The 13,047-nt window shown below is 38.5% G+C and overlaps 1 long non-coding RNA gene across 1 annotated transcript in view; it reads left to right on the forward strand.

Moving 5' to 3' along the window:
- The window catches only part of LOC148970541 (uncharacterized), a 75,880-nt gene extending 64,671 nt beyond the window's left edge, over positions 1–11,209 (forward strand). Inside the window, exon 3 of the long non-coding RNA XR_016148159.1 lies at positions 10,881–11,209. This is a non-coding gene — a long non-coding RNA (uncharacterized LOC148970541). The remainder of the gene's footprint in view (positions 1–10,880) is intronic.
- Positions 11,210–13,047: the final 1,838 nt, after the last annotated feature.

Consider the following 13,047-nt stretch of genomic DNA (forward strand, 5'->3'; position numbering starts at 1 on the left):
GCCAACAGGTCCTAGTGCCTCCCCTTTCCCTCCCTCTCTGCCCCTCCTTTCTCTCGTCATGTCTATAGGCTGCAGAATCCGTTGTGTAGCGCTGAGAATAAGAGGCAAGTAGAGCTTTGTTTAGGCCCCGTTCGCAAGATGATTCACTTTCCTGATTTGTTTGGCCCATATCAGCCATTCAGATCTTAACATTTTCCTAGTCCTGTTAGTCATCGTTGGAATAACTTACCTCAATAGTTGTTTTAAACTCTTTTCTTGAGTCATTCAGTCACGATCGGTTTTGCTCTTGAATTTCAAAAGTGCCAATATGAGGCAGTGAATTGCAGATGCAGAAAATGAGAAACATCATAAAGGAATGGCAGAAATGGTGTTTTTTTTTGTACAAATCCCAGAATCAAAACCATGAAGGAGAATAAAAGCCAGCAGATGGAATCGCTTTGATAGGGGCTTCAACTATAGTTCAGAGGCCCTGAGTTGAATTCAATTTAAAGAAGAAATACGCTCACAGGAAGTGGAGTTGGCCGATTGTACTAAGTGAGTATGACATGAAGAGTTTTCTCACAGTGAACAAAAACCTGGCATTAATAATTTTGGATAAGAAATTCCCACACAAAAATGTGCATGTCTTCAAATTAAAGATCATCCAGTCGTTCCATTGTTTTATTCATGTCTCTTTTGGGTGTTCAACTTAAAAGCATATATAATGGAATTCAATACCCAGCACACACCCAGCTTTGAACTGGGCCAGTTCACTCATATATCATAACAGAGGGGTCTCATCTCATTTTTACCACTGTGTCTTTCCTTTAGCTCTCTGACTTTAAGAAAACCAGGTTCAAACATTCATCTGCTTCTTCAATGCAAATTATAATATCCTTAGCTGAAATATCAGTTTTAATCAACCAAAGAATTGAAAAAAAAATATTTTGGGATTGGTATTACCACAGTTTAGCTAAAATATGAATTGAAATAGCTAGTTGCTAACAGCAGCCCTAAACTGTTTTTTTTTGTGTGTGTGTGTGTGTGTGTGTGTGTGTGTGTGTCCAACCACTGGTTTTCACTTGTCTTACAATTTAACCCATTTTTATCATTTCAGGCTGGGAGACCAGCTATGTACCAACTGAATACCAGCTTAGGTAGCTTGGGAAAGCAGATCAACTATCTTATACCGTTTAAGTCTTACACCATGTTGACACCGGACACGAGCAGTGGGACGCAACGCAACAAAATCAAAGGAAACCCATTATAATCGGTGATACTGCTCTTAAAGGGATAGTTGACCCAAAAGTTTAAATTACCCCATAATTTACTCACCCTCAAGCCATAGGTGTATATGACTTTGTTCTTTCAGGCAAACATAATCAGAGTTATATTAAAAAAATATCTTGGCTCTTCCAAGCTTTTAATGGGAGTGAGTAGAGTAGAGTTTTTGAAGCCCAAAATAAGCGCATCCATCTATCATAAAAGTAATCCATCCGGCTCCGGGGGGCTTTTTGGTTTTCCGGGGCCGCTTAAACCTTTTGAAGCGAAGCGGTGCATTTTTAAGATAAATATCCATATTTATAACTTTATAAACTATAATCACTGGGTTCTGGTAATGGCTGTATAAAAGATATATTTAGCAAACTAAACTTATGTGTGAAGGTACAGGTAATGGCAATAAAATAACATATAAACAAATAAAAATAAAATAAATACAGCCTTGCAGTAGGCTATATAGATATTTCTGTCACACACACAGGCCTATTGCAATCACTTGTACATCAATGGTAAGTTATATTTCTCAAACAGCTATCAGCTATTTTCTCACCTGACACATGTCCTGCCAGGCTAAACAGAACAAGTGGAGCATGTACAGGGAAACGATAGCCTTATGACGGATGTTATGCGCCGAGACAGCCGATCAAACCACAGACATTATGCATCGAACTCGAATCTACGATCGAACTTCCACTGTAAACAGGGAGAGGCGCTTGTGTGCCAACCGGGGATGAACAATTCACAAACTAGGTTATTTATATGAATTACTGAGCTGCGGCCGCCCCGCAGCGTCGGCGCGCCCTGCTCTCACGAGTAATGACTGACTTAGCTTCCGCCGCCCCGCAAGCGCGAGCCCCTGCTCTCGCGAGTCATGACTGGGTAATAGGAAGTTCATTTTACTGACTCTCTGAGTCATTCGAGTCATTTCGTTAATTTAAGTGGCTTTAAATGTTTCCCGATCACAAATTTCCCGATCACATCCACCTACGCAATGTTGATCATATTCTGAATTAAAAAATGATTTACAGGGAACAAAATCACTTTACCTTCCGAGTCTTGCCTTCATTTGTCACCTATCTGGGACTAATGCAGCAAGATGTCGAAACGAAATATGATGGATTGTTATTATTATGATAATAATAATATGATAATAAGTGCGCACCAGGAGCGTTCACAGCCGAGGAGACCGACGTTCTTGTCATGGCCGTAAAAGACAGAGAAGTGTGGGGGTAAGTTATGTCCTTATACATATGTGTCTTGCCACTATATAATAGGCCAAACAGGTCTGATCCGTCATTACTACAATTAGCCTGGAAAATTTGGGTAGCCTAAATGTGTAAGCTTGAAGTGTTTATATGTTTCCTTGTTATAATGTATGATTTGCAAAAATAGAAATGGCTGCATCTGTGTTGATGAGAGAATCAAAGTGTATGCGCGTTGTGCACAAGCTACATAATGGCCAAGCATGCGCCCTTAAAATAGCATTATTAACAACGTGCAAAGCGCCACTGACTTTAGACTAGTTTTTCGCGTTATATGGCATGTTGGCCTTTGTTTGTTGTTGCTGGTATACGTTGCAAATAGAGGGGCGGAAAAATTGCAGCAGAAGTGCACGCGCCAGTCCTGGGTGTAAACACTTGATGATGCGAGTGAAATACCGGAGTGAACATGGCTGTAAACGACTTTTGCTTCAGTTTGAAAAACCCCGGAATGTTCTCCATAACATAGCGAATTGCATCCAGTGTCTCGTTTCCCATTTCTGCGGTCGTTTCGGTTTTCGATTTCTCTAATCTGCAATGTAAAACTCGGCGCTTAGCGCCTATGTCACGGCTCTCAGCCCGCCCTCTGTTCGTTGATTGGCCGGCTGTTTTCAGACCGGTGGAAAACTGAAAGATAGACTGCTATCTCAGACTGACTACAGGAGCGAAATGAAATTAGCGGAAGTAGGAAGTAGGGGTGCACGATATTGACAAAAATGTCGATATCGATAATGAAATATTGCGTTATCGATATTAATTTCGATATTTTTAAATGGATGTAAAACTACAAAAGTTATAGGAAAACACATCAAAAAAAGATTAATAAATAAAACAAGTTTTCTTACAACATAAGGTTTATTTCAACTGACAGTCATATTGGACTGGTACAGCAATATATAAATAATAACCATGTCTACAGAACAGGACGTGTTTTACTATGTTAGTTGTGTAGGCCTACACTACAGTCAGTGTAAAAGACAATAAATAAGCAAGTCCATAGAACACACTATATGCAACATAAACGCCACTATATGCGTTTTCTTTGACCGGATAGCTATCTGATCGTGAAAAGATCAGTTGTAAATGCCCTGTGGAACGCATATGTGACGTAACGTTACCGGTATTTGAATCTAATCGCTCAAACCACTTCTGGAGGTGGTCAGGGCCGCATTCCAGACGAAACTGGACAAATGTAAATGTATCTCGTTATTGAATAAACCACATATGTAAAATTGACTCCTTCCAAAAACGCTAAAAATGAGAACGTTACAGGCTTAATGTCATGTTATGGCCAGATATGACGACGCGCGTGACTGCAACACGCAGATCAGCTGAGCATCTCTTCATTATGCCAACGCGCAAACTATGGCAAATCAAAGTGAAAGCAAGTCGCAGACGCTTTTACACAGTTATCTTCATTAAAAGTAAATGTATGATCTTATTTTACCTGATGATCGTATGCAGCCCATTTGCTTTCGGTGACGTAACTTACGCGCACTCCATTGAATCTGCATATAGCGCGGGAATTAAAGATCGTATTTTGATAAATCAGATATCCGATCAGTGAAAACGCATGAAGTTGCCAGGTGGCCTGATGTTTATGCTTGTGCGCGTCGAGCCGGCCGGGGCAAGTGTGTGTGTGGGCGGACTGTGTGGTAGTAAAGCAAGTGAGAAGTGAGAGAGTGACGGCGATTAGCTTTGAAGCGAATAGCGACTCTTGAGAAAAACAAAGTGTCTCCCCTGTTCTTTCTGACCACTGTGGGAAATCTATAGCATGAAAAGTTAAACCTCTCCTTGATTTCATTTGGAGAAGGAGAATCAGGAAATGAATCGGTGGAAATGAAACGGTGACGGACGCATCATAAACAAAATATTGCATAAATATCGCGATACTTTCGATATGTATATCGAGCAACGTGATATCGCGATAACGATATTGATTCAATATATCGTGCACCCCTAGTAGGAAGTCTGACATAGTCAGGCTAGGGAAACGATTGGGAAATAATAAAAACAAATTTAAATGGCTAAATATTTTTGAGTCTTCATTTTCTTTTCTGACATAGCCTAGCCTACTTCAGTTCTTGTTAAAACAGACATGCAAATTCTGTGCATTTTGGGTACTTTTTGGATGAAATCATATTCATTTTGTCCATCAAAAGTGTGCTTTCACCTTAATTGAGCACAGCAAAAATAGACTCGACACTGAAAGCCGCGCTTCACTGCAGCTCACATGACATTCCAGCGCGACGCTCACACGCAGCTCTGGCTCCCGGTGAGAATGCACTCATTGATTAAAAAGCCCCTATCATGGAGTTTTGAAAATGACTGTTCATATAGTGTGGAATATAGCTCTAAGGGAATGAAAACATCCTGCAAAGATTTATATCTGAAAGTGCACCGTATATAAAGTTATTGTCTTTCCAAAGTAAGAGTCGACTCTGAGTCTATGAAATGAATTGTTTTTGAAACGAGTCATTAGCTGTTACATCGTGACGTAGAGAGGTCATTGGCCGCTCCCAACAACTGCGCGCGCATACGGAAGTGTAAACTTGAAGTGACGTCTAGAACACATTCTTCAGCTGAATCGCATCATGTTGAGAAGACGCTGTTTTCTACATTTCAAAGACAGTTCAGCCACTTGTTTCCATTGTCCAGGGACGAGCATGTGAAGAATCAGTGGTCAGAGTTCATATTTGCAACGAGTAATATTTGCAATCCATTGTATGTGGATCAGGTTCATCTTCCTCCGAATCTGTAAGTAATATTAATAATGTTTGCTGTTATGTTTTCTGTTGCATGTACAATTGTGTTGTGTGTGTTGTGTACACTCCGCGCAGCTTCTAAGCTGGGTAAAGTTAGTTTTGTTTTTGATATTCACCAGACATTCATTGAAAAATGGCAATTACCTCCTAAACGACTTATCCAAATCTGACTTCGGTCTATATGATAAGCACCATCCCTCAAAAGCCCCCGCAATGTGAGTTTCGCCGGGAAAGCTTGCTCTTGACGGACCGTGTGGAAAGTGCACTTTTTCTGACACGTTTGTTCAAACAATATATACAATTTTCAACACTTGACAAGCTATAATCCTAGTTATGGGCGTTCCGTTGCCGACAGTCTCTGCCTACGGTTTACCAATAACAACTGACTGGGTCATTTGACCAAGCGCCGCAGATTCGCGTCACTCAAAGAGGTGTTTGGGAAAATGAATCATCGAACGAATCATTTGGGAGTCGTTGAGCAAATCAGTTAAAAACAAATGCACATTATAAGACAAATAAAGTGTTTTTTATCCTTGCATGCACGTTAAACTGTTTTTGGGAACCCCTAAAACAAAAATAGGAACATTTCAAATGCTATGATAGGGGCTCTTTAACATGCAAACCGGTGATTCCGGTCACCAGCCGATCAATTGGTGCATCTCTAATTGGAAGAGCTCATATACATACCATATAAATACGCTTGAGGGTGAGTCATTTATGGGATAGTTTAAATTTTTGGCTTAACTATCCCTTTAAGTACAACAAAAATATGCACTAAGTCTTGAAAATATGCAGCGCGACTTGAAAAACGTCACGTCTAGAGTAGATATGGTGTTGTCTGGAATATGAATGGTGCTACTGTAAACATGACACAAATGGTGCTGCTCTCCAAGATGAAACATTGATGAAGTCAATTAGTAGCAAATCTACTAGAACAAGCTCTTAAAGCAACAGTGAGTAAAATGTTCAAAACTTGACAATTATTGCACTGGAGCTGAATAACCACTTGCTTTGTGCAGCATCTGGCACTCTTTGCTTTTCACGAGTCCATGGTAAAGTAGGATAACTGTTAGTGTGTTTATTAGTGTGAGACCAAATCTTTCAAATATGTGTCAATTGCATTTTCGCGAGCTGTCCTTACAAGACCAGTTTTAGTAGTGTTGAGCTGGAATGTGACCCGGTAGCCATGCAGACCCCTTGACCCTTCCCACTGGTTAATGGTTGGAGGGGTGGTTGGAGACAGCGAAGTCATCACAGGTCAAGTGTCTCTGCATTTCAGTTTTGCTGAAGCCATCATTGTGTGCTGTGCGGCAGCTGGGGTGGAAGTCTTCCCACCAGGAGTGTTTTAACATTATGGACGATGATATAGTAGTAAACTTTGAGGAACCAAATTCTTTAGCCATCCAAGGATTTCCAAGGTCTGTCTCCACAATGGGCCCAAAATGGCAAATCACACACTTTATTTATCTTAGCAAGCATGCTTGAAATAAATTGACACTCCCATGTTACTGACTTTTAATCCTATGCTAATCTAATGGTGATTTCACATTTGGCAAGGACCCAAGTCTATTTATCCTTATAAGGATTGGTTGGTTACGTTTATGCAGATTTCTTTTATCCGAAGTACACTTCAAAGGTGTACTTATATCAGTTCATACATTACATGGGAGACAAAACCCAGAACTTTGGCATTGCAAGCACATGTTTTAGTTTTTGAGCTACAGGCATTGGTATGTGCACTAAAGGAGGTGGTCTGAGTACAGTTCATGTGCAAGTCAGTTTTATAAATGAAATATGTCTTAAATCTCGAAATTAACATATTGATGATCTTTAAATTGCACATTTAAATTAAAGTATGGTAATGCATTTTTCATAGAAGAATGTCTCAGAACAAATTGCCCTTACAGAGCAGCTCAAATTCTTTGCATTCTTTTGCAATATAGTGGTTTGGACCCAAAAGTACAACGTGAAACAAGACCAGTGGGACTGGTGGACGGGGTGGAAATGATCTTTGGCTAAATATAAAAAAGGCCTTACATGCACATGATCCATCACAACATTGATGGGGATTCACTACACAGTAGCTTTTATTGTCCAAAGTCTTATCGTCCACTTAACTGCTATACCACAAGCAGCATATAATACATTCACTACAATGAGGGTTGTGGTTAATGAAAGTGGTTGGACGAGTTTTCCCCAAATGACGTGGGTGATGCGCATTATAGTGTTCAGGGTATGTGAACTTGAATGCGAACTTTTTTTTTTGTCGCTATGTAGTTGAGCATGTGAATTTGACAACCTGCCAATCTTTACTCTCAAGCCTGGAGTTCTTTCTAGGGGGTTTACCTTGGTAAGTCATGGATTGTTGTCAAATACTGTAACTCCTGTAGGGGCATAAGGTTGAATCACTGGCTGAGGTTGAAGCGGTTTGTAACGTCAGTGGGGCGTGGAGGCACAAGCCCTCTGATTCAAGGATCAAGACAGAGGGAGAGGCCCATGGTGTTTTCATGTTTATCGCTTCCATGCGCTGGCTCCGTGCCCAGAGAGCTGGAGGCAACGAAAGAAAGATTCTGAGAAAAAGATGAGCTTGTGATGAAGATCTTTCATGCTCTATCAGGTCTCCTGCAGTTCTTTCTTGACTTTGATCTCAGTCACTTGCCAATCAGTCATTAACCAGAACGGTTCACAAAAGTCAATATTTTGCCTGTATTTTTAAGTCTTGCCTGTTTATACAATTAATTCCATACTTTCAAGCTGTCTAAGATCAGTTTCTGTGTGCACACACTCACGCTCACAGAAAGAGCCTATAAGTCAGCACACGAATACCAAATCAAGTTCTCTTTGTGAGTCTTATTGTGCTTCTAAATTGGATGTGTATGTCTGATCCATGCGTTATATCTTAAAGTGACACCAATAAACCTCAAACAAGAAAATAAAAGGCAAGAATGACTTACTGCTCATGACTGAGTAACTTTAATAATTAAAATATGATTTTTTTTATTATTTTATTTATTATATTATTTATTACTTATTCAATAAATGTCTGTTGCTATTTCTGTAGTATTCTATAGACCTACAAGAAAAACTTATTTCATTTGTATTTATGAATAATATTATATATATATATATATATATATATATATATATATATATATATATATATATCAGTCACAGTCACTTTTGACCCATGTAAAAAACAAAACAAAAAAAACAACAACATTATTTTCCTATGATTTTAGAATCTGCCACTGTTTTAAAACAATAATTTATTTCCCTTTGCTTGTAATAGAATATTAGACTGTTTACTTGTGTTCAGTAGGTATGAGAACTTTTTACGTACACTGGTCAGGCTAGTATTTCTTTTTGCTGTTAGTGGAGAAATTATGGTTTTAAAACAGTGGCAGATTCTAATTTCATAGGAAAAAAATGTTTTTTTTTTACATGGGTCAAAATTCAAAAACAACAGCATAATTTTTGTTTTATATTCTTGTTATTACTATAGCTTTTTACTCTGGTAAATAGGCTTACAGTAATCAGGTGTGGCTTGAGTATATAGGGAGGCAGGGCAAAACCATCAACTTGAAAACATAGGTGCATGCATACAATAAACTCCGATAATGTAATTTATGGAGAATATATGCATTTGCATTTACAAATGCATTTAAAAATGAAACTGTTTTAATTTGGCCTTGCACGCCTTTTGGAAAGACTGTAGGTATGTCCCCTCACAGCTTCATTTTCATTCATGTAAAAATTAAGATAATGACTTAATGAAATACAGTGTTGTTTAGTTGGACTTGGTTTCAGACTCGATTGGGTAAAGACTTGAGCTGTGTCTGAAATCGCTCCCTATCCACTAAATAGTGCACTATATCGGGTGTCGGCCATTTTGTAGTGGTGTCCGAATTCTGAGTGAACGACATCATTCCCTACATTCATTCACTACTTTTACCCACAATCCTCTCTGAATTCGAGTGTACATTCGATGTACACTCGCTGAAGCCCTATTTCCCACAATCCAATGCGGAGAGAACTGAGCGCGCATGAAAGTTCGGCGCGAGCAAGTTTAAACCAGAGATTACATTACATCCAGTGGAGGATTTGAAAAATATCCGTTAATCGTCGTTTTGAACATAATAACGGTCGCCGGAGGGCGCTCGACGACACGTCATCTGTGAACGTGAGAGTTAATGTACAATTTCAGTCGATGAAACTACAAAGCTGGCACGGAGGTATAATTACAAAATAAAGTCATTATGATTGTTATTGTTGTTAATATTATTTTATAAACTAGGTAATGTAAGATAAAAGGAGTTTTATCAGTACGCGTGACGAAGCCTTTTCTGCGACAGCTCCAACTCTCCGACGCACAGTGTAAACGTCAGCGTCCGAATTCACTCACTTCATCTCCTTCACTCCTTGCAGATATAGTGCACTCAAATGCCATACACTATATAGGGATTAGTGAATGAGTGAACGAGTGAGCGGTTTCAGACACAGCTTTGGACTCAACTTAACTGGTGGACCCAAACACAACACTAGTTTTGGCAAATGCTTGACAGACATCATGTGAGCATGACATGATAAATAGTGCTGTCTGAATCTAAATTTTTGTATCAGAAATGTTGTTAGTAAAATGCCCTTTCCAGACTTTGGTGCCCTATTATTTTTTTGACTACTTAAAGAATTTTTTTTTGGTGGTAGTAAAGAGTAGCTTGGCTGCGCCCCTCCTATGTACTTCCGCTCAATTTTCATTTTCCTTCTGTACAACATCTGGGATTGTGTTGTAATCTTTGGTTTTCTCCGGTCCAATCAGCGAACAGAGGCTGAGAACGATGAAACGCTGATGTTGTGCGCCAGTTTCATCATGCGTCACAACCAAATGTCAGCTATTGGTTATGGCAGGTCCAGAGTGTCTCTGGGCAGATCCAATAGTTTTAAACTTCAACAGAGTACCCACCTAAGGTAGTTAAATCTTGTCAATGGAGCAATGCCAGACTCTCTGTACAAATTAAATGCATGAGATTCTGGTGGGACCAGGCTAAGTAAAGAGCACTGTTGTCTAAATTCACAGTCACTGTTGCCTGTGTCATCTAGAACATTTGTTAAAGTTAATAATTGCTTAGTTTTCTTTCCTTTGTAAAGAAATAGAATGTGTCCTAATGGTTACTTAAAAAAAAAAAAACATTTGAGATTAGTTGTGAAGGAAAAAATTATATTAAAAATAATGTGACAGGGCAACACTTTACTTGAAGGGGTGTGCATAAGACTGACATGGCACCTTCATAACCATGACATGACATATGTCTTAAATATGAAGTAATGTCTTTGTTATAACATCTTGGACGTTTTGCACCTAATTATCTAGGCTTAATTATAAGCTTAACGTATCTTTTTAAAAGCTTGATGCTGGTTGCTATTCACTGGCATTGCATGGCCAAAATTTTTTTTCTTTTTTCCCCCCCTCATTTTTATGCATTAGAACAACACCAGGGTGAGTAAATGATGAATTAATTGGAAAAAAAAATGTTAATTATCCCTTTAATAATGCACAAATTTAAAGCACAAGTAATTTTTTTTTCTTTTTTCACCACAGAGCCATAGTGTTACACTTTTCAGAAGAATCAATTGCAACAAAACAGCCAAACGGGAAACTAATATGTGTTGAAAAATAATGACCAGGACGTGTATCCCATATTCTAGTCCTGGGCTGTACTGTGTAATTTAGTCATGCCTCCTACATTCATGGCTATGTCAAGAGCTGACATATTGCTGCCTCCTCTTCACTCATTGACTCCTCATCTTCTTCATCCCACCACTCTGCGCTTCAGAAGCTCGCTATTGTCCCGTCAAGGCCGGCAGCAGAGAACAAACACCCTCCTCCACACTCCCATTGAGCTCTTCACATTTGCCTGCTCTCCAGACACTGCCGGATAGAGGGATTAGGCAAAATAAACAAATACAATAAAGAGAATAAAAATCATATTATTTTCCACAGAGAATTGAGTATAGACCTTTATTATGTATAAGTATTACACCTTTTGTTACAGAACTACCATGAGCTGATGGTGAGACCATGAGTTGTTAGTCAATTGTATATGGCTTTAGTACAAAACTCCATATTTTTAAATCTTTTCCTTTTTCCTTTGTGCTTTTAAAAATCATTTATCTTTTTTCATATTTTTTTTATTTGCTGCAAAAACATATTTATTAATTCAATAATTAATTTATTTAGTTATGGTATACTTTTGGCTTCAAATCAAATGTTTGCAAGGTTGTTCAATCTTGTTTGGTTAAAGGTTTATAACTGTTTACAGAAGAATTTTTAAAATGCATATGGAGAAAATTAATAGAAAGAATATTTTCAAAACCAAGAAACAACATATGGGGCATCAGTGCTCAGTGACATCAAGATTTTAAAAGTAACCACAAAAAATAAAAAATAAAATAAAATGAAGCTATGGATTCAATAAAGTATAGCAATAATGTTAGTTTATTCAAGAAGTCAGCACTTTACTGATAGTCAATTATGAATCCTCAATCTTTACAATTATTAAATATCATAAATTGTGAAGCACTATTTATTAATCCTTTAAGACCGACGGGAGCGTCGGCGCTCCGGTTTGCGTGTGTCTGTATAACAGCCTATAGAGCTGGTAAGTCCTGCCCATCCATAAAACTCCAAGTGGACCTCTAGGTTGAAAAAGTGTCAATGCAAGTGAATGAGAGAAAATAATTATTTTCTGATCCCGTTTGAATTTTGCCATGAATGTGACATATGTTATCTGTGAATTTTTTAAATATAATTTCTCATGTAACGAGTTTGACAGTATATTGTATAATTATTTGGCTAGCAGTTGTGGAATAGACATAACGAGAAAGACTACACGTCGCATATGTGACGCCGTCGCATAACACATTTTCCCTCCACAAATCACGGTTTTCACCGCACTCAACTAGTTTGTCCTCTCCCTGAAAGAAGGTGGTGAAGTGCACCAAAGACACGGGCATCTTTAGCGGGATCCGTGTGCTGGTGGGTGTGATGTATATCAAATATGTTGAAAGAGTTGTAGTCCACAAAGTGCTCTCACACAAAGTCTAACCGTATGAAAATTCTACCCGCTAAATTGTAGCATTCTTTACACGAAAAATTATATTAAAAATTCACAGACAACATGTTCACATTCATTGCAAAATTCAAACGGGATTAGAAAATAATTTTTTTCTCTCATTCACTTGCATTGAAGATTTTTCAACCTAGAGGTCCAGCGGGGTTAGCTGAAGGGGCGGGACTTAATTGATAGTTCTATCATTTCTTTCTCGTTTATACACTCACAAATACAAGCACATTCACACACACACACACACACACACACGCACGCACGCACGCACACACACACACGTGCGCGCAACGTTATGTCAAAATGAAAGTACACGGACGCACTGAGCTCCGTCTGCTCATCGCCTTTATTTATTTTATTTTTTTTTGTTTATTTTATTATTAATTGTTCTGACAGGGTCTATTTAATTTAGATTCTAACCAATTCAATGTTCAATCAATATTCAAAAGCAAAATGTTTCATGACATATTTTACTCCCTTTTTTTGAATGAGTGTATCTTAAAAACTAATTGATGTAAACAGTTCAAATCAATTCTGTATCCACAAGTTTCCGAGGGGTGCTCCTGTAAAAAATAAAGTGGGTGAAACTTCCGGTGAGGCGGCGGAAGTAGCATTCCAATGGTATTTTGTGTGTTCGTTAGC

Source organism: Pimephales promelas, chromosome 20 (assembly GCF_988280905.1).
Source record: "Pimephales promelas chromosome 20, fPimPro1.hap1.1, whole genome shotgun sequence".
Lineage (NCBI taxonomy): Eukaryota > Metazoa > Chordata > Actinopteri > Cypriniformes > Leuciscidae > Pimephales > Pimephales promelas.